Genomic DNA, 3963 nt, shown 5'->3' with positions numbered 1-3963 from the left:
TTAGTAGAACAAGAGTACTGCAGAAGTTAAAATGTATGTGTCATTGGATGAGAATTCCCTTTTCAATCTTAGGTTTTCTTGGTGTTACCATCTCCTGGCAAACCAGTACCTGGGTATTGATAACCCTGATGGGCTTAATCACCTTGTCAGTAGGTGCTCCACACACCCTCGTGGTGACCCAGCACTGGGGACTTGATAACACCAGTGCCCTTTCTCACCACAACAATGGCTGTCTCCACACACTGGGGCCAGTGAAAGGGAGAGACAAGGAGGCAGGGGTGCACATTAAAAGCCCCCATCCACATGATGGATATTTGCCTTACTGTTGGTTATGCTAACCACACTGCCAGGCATCCCTTCCAACCATTCTACAATTCCGTTGTTCTGTGACACTATGGCATTTTTTGTGAACTCACAGACTGCACCAAGACACATTGGAGTCAAAAGGGGAAAGAATATTTTTTCATGGACTGCAGTGCTAATATGGATGAAGTCAAAAGTGAGTAGAACAAATCACACACCTTAGGAGACAAGAGATGACCATCAGAGTGAGTTGAGGAGGAAAGAAAAGGGCAGGATGTAGCACTTCCTCATGCATAGGCGTACTTCAGAATCCAACTTGAGCTTGTGGGATCTTCTTCCTCAGAATACTACTTCAAACATCCACAACAATGTCACCCAGACAGACATCACCTGACTACTCAGGACACATCCAGCACTTAAAATGAATCTTCTGCCATCACAGATGCATTCTTGCCCTAGAAATGCTTGAGCCGTTCAAACCAGCACCCTAAAGAAACCATCACTGGGGCATGGTCATGGCCTAAACCTGGAAATGAAAAGGCAGCAGTGTAGGAAACCAACACAGACCATACATATTATTAGTTGGGATAGTTTGCATTCAAGATGAGCTTGATAAAAAATTATTAGCTTTGTTAAGGGTGTCTCATGGCCTACGGCAATGAAGGACCAGTATAAAGAGCAGTCCAGCTCCCTGCTCTCCCATCCAGTTCTCTCGCCTTGTCCTCCTTGGGAACCAGGTGAGTCTGAAGCCCTCTCTCCTCCTCTTCCAAAGTGGAAGGGATCTTGCATCAATAGACATCTCATCTGGTCGTGGTTCAGTGCTATGCTGGGCCTCAGAGTTTCTTGCCATGGGAGAGGGGTGGATACAGAAAGTCTGTGTAGACAGTGACTGGGACATGGGTCTGGGGCAGCTTTTGGTTTATGTACTATGTGAGGGTGTTCCTGGGCCAGGCTGCTCTTTGAAGGGCCCTGTCAGGACAAAGCGATGAACACCATGTGCTTCCTGGCACAGCCTCCACATCCACCCTCAGCAGTTGCCTTGGCCCTTTTGTGATGGGGTAACTGAGCTGGTAAGTCACCTATCCATGTGCTCTACTTCCTCTCTGCCCTCTCTCCCAGGTGCATCTCCTGCCCCAAGACATGTCCTGCTACAACCAGTGCCTGCCATGCCGGCCCTGTGGCCCGACCCCACTGGCCAGCAGCTGCAACGAGCCCTGCGTCAGGCAGTGCCAGAACTCCACCATCGTCATTGAGCCCTCTCCCGTGGTGGTGACCCTGCCTGGCCCCATCCTCAGCTCCTTCCCGCAGAACACCGTTGTGGGATCCTCCACCTCCGCTGCCGTTGGCAGCATCCTCAGCTGTGACGGAGTCCCCATCACCTCCGGCTGCTGTGACCTCTCTGGCATTTCCAGCCGCTACTGTGGCAGAAGGTGCCTGCCCTGCTAAAGAAGCCAGTGGCCATGGCCCTGGGGTTCTTCTCCCAGGAACTTCATATACGGTGCTACAAAAAGGAGGAATCTTCTGGCCATTGCTTTCAGAATGTCTGACCTTTTCAGCTCCTCTGGCAAATGCTGGCAGGAAGGAGCCAGCCTGCGCTTTCTGAAAACATGGCTCATGACTCTCCTTCCACCCCTTCACCTACCTTCTTCTCTCCCTTTTCTTTGTGCTCTTCTCAGAAGAGGGGTCTCAGCTCAGAGTGACCTGCTTTTGCTCTGTACACTCATTAAAGAATTCTGCATCCCAGTCTTGGCTGTAGATGTTTCATCCCTCTGTGTATGCCCTCCTGAGCTGTTCTGCGATAATGGCTTTGCCCTCGGTGGGTATAAGATGGGTGTTTATGGAGCCCCTTCCCCACTCCCAGAAGAATGTGAGGTTACAACACACTACAGAGGGTCTGCAGTGTGTTGGGCACTGACCCTTGGAGGGGAAGAAAACATCCATGGCTATTGCAGATTGGGAGAGACAGAGGAAGGAAGGGGAGAGGACGGGAGTGGAGACTGGGGGGGGGGTGGGGAGGAGAAGGAGAGAAGGAAGGGGATGGGATGGGATGGGATGGGATGGGATGGGATGGGATGGGATGGGATGGGATGGGATGGGATGGGATGGGATGGGATGGGATGGGATGGGATGGGAGGCATCACACCACTGGAGAAGATGGATGCCACTTTTTTGAGGGAGACATTAGCAATGTGATTGGTACAGAGGAGGATGGGATGGCCCCAGGCACAACATAATCGCAGTCAAGTATGACGGGTAGTAGTGTGACGGGTAGCAGGCCCCAGAAGAAGCTGTCAGTGACTGTGTAGTGCCAGTGCAGGGCAATGAAAGGCAGAGTGCCACTTCTGCCAAGGAGGGGAGCCCACAGGCCTCCCACGAGACAGGCACAGACCTTCCTTTTCATGGCACTGGAGTACTTCATTGAGTGGCAAATGGACACATATTGGTCGTAGGCCATGATTGTGAAGAGTAGATCCCAGCATTTAGGCCCACTAGTAGAGGAAAAGGAGCCAGACCACACAGCTAGAGAATAAAATTATTCTCTCTGCAGAGAAGGCATCTAAAAGCATAAGAGGCATCCTGACCAAGACATGGCACGTGTCAGTAAAGGGGAAGTTGCCAAAGACAAACTACATGAGAGTTCAAGTGCTGGTGGGGCATCACTATTACAAGTGTATTCCCAGTCTGGATAAAGAGGTAGATGACTGAGAAGAGGATGATAGAATTATAGAACCATACAATGGGTTGGGTTTGAAGGAACCTTAAAGATCATCAAGTTCCAGCCCCCCTGCCATAGGCAGGGATGCCACCCTGTGGTGCAATTGCCTGAAGTAACTAGGAAAATAAAACTAACATTCACATTTTAAACAAAATGTACAGCATTGAAGAGGCTTTCAGGGTAGGGCATAGCTGCATTACCTGAGTGTTCCCTAGGCTTAGATGCTATCGTGCTGGGGGAACTTGGTGTGCTAGCTCTAATGAGCATTATGGAGTGTAGAGTGAAGTGGAGACACCATGGCTAGGCTCTGTGACCAGGTGGGGGACTCGATTGTTCTTGTGCACACCGAGACCTATAAGCTGCACTTTTTGCTACCCTGATCTAAGGACTCATCATGTTTTTACAAATGCTGTACCCTAGTATACTTTTACTCATTATAATATCATTATAATACCAAAACACACCTCCATCCCAAAAGTTACCCGCCTCCAAGGTGCAACCACCCCTCACTGAGCAAGTGCTCTGAATTTCTCAGAGCCTGTTACTTTAAACAGAGACGGGAGAACTTTTCACCAATCATAACTAAGATATGCTTGACTAGAGTCACTCAAGCTCCAACTAAAAGATAGAAAATAATATAAATTGGCCTAAGAGAGAGGGGATTGTTAGGGAAGATACCACCATCAGGGGAGATACCATCCCGAGGGAATACAACATCCTGAGGACCTCCTGACTCCTGGGACCAGTCAACGGGCTAAGCTTCTCTTCCCCCCCGCATTGGCTTTTGGGTGAGATTTGAACACTTGGTTATAAATCTCTCTAGAGTCATTGATCCTTTTAACATGTTAATTTCTAGGCTGCACACCTGTAACACCTGTAACGCCTGTGTCACTTGTGTATTTCATGCATGCTAGCTTGCTTTTGCAGACAGTCACTATCGCTGG

At 49.4% G+C, this 3963-nt stretch overlaps 1 pseudogene across 1 annotated transcript; it reads left to right on the top strand.

Moving 5' to 3' along the window:
* The first annotated feature begins 1443 nt into the window (after positions 1 to 1443).
* Positions 1444 to 1749, top strand: LOC311423056 (feather keratin Cos1-1/Cos1-3/Cos2-1 pseudogene; annotated as a pseudogene). The gene has a single exon. The product of its transcript is annotated as a feather keratin Cos1-1/Cos1-3/Cos2-1 pseudogene (transcript).
* The last annotated feature ends 2214 nt before the right edge of the window (positions 1750 to 3963 follow it).

This window comes from Aythya ferina (genome assembly GCF_964211825.1).
Source record: "Aythya ferina genome assembly, chromosome: 23".
In the NCBI taxonomy this organism is placed as follows: Eukaryota; Metazoa; Chordata; class Aves; order Anseriformes; family Anatidae; genus Aythya; species Aythya ferina.
Note: the sequence above shows the minus strand (reverse complement) of the source record. Positions and strands in the feature narration are given on the sequence as shown.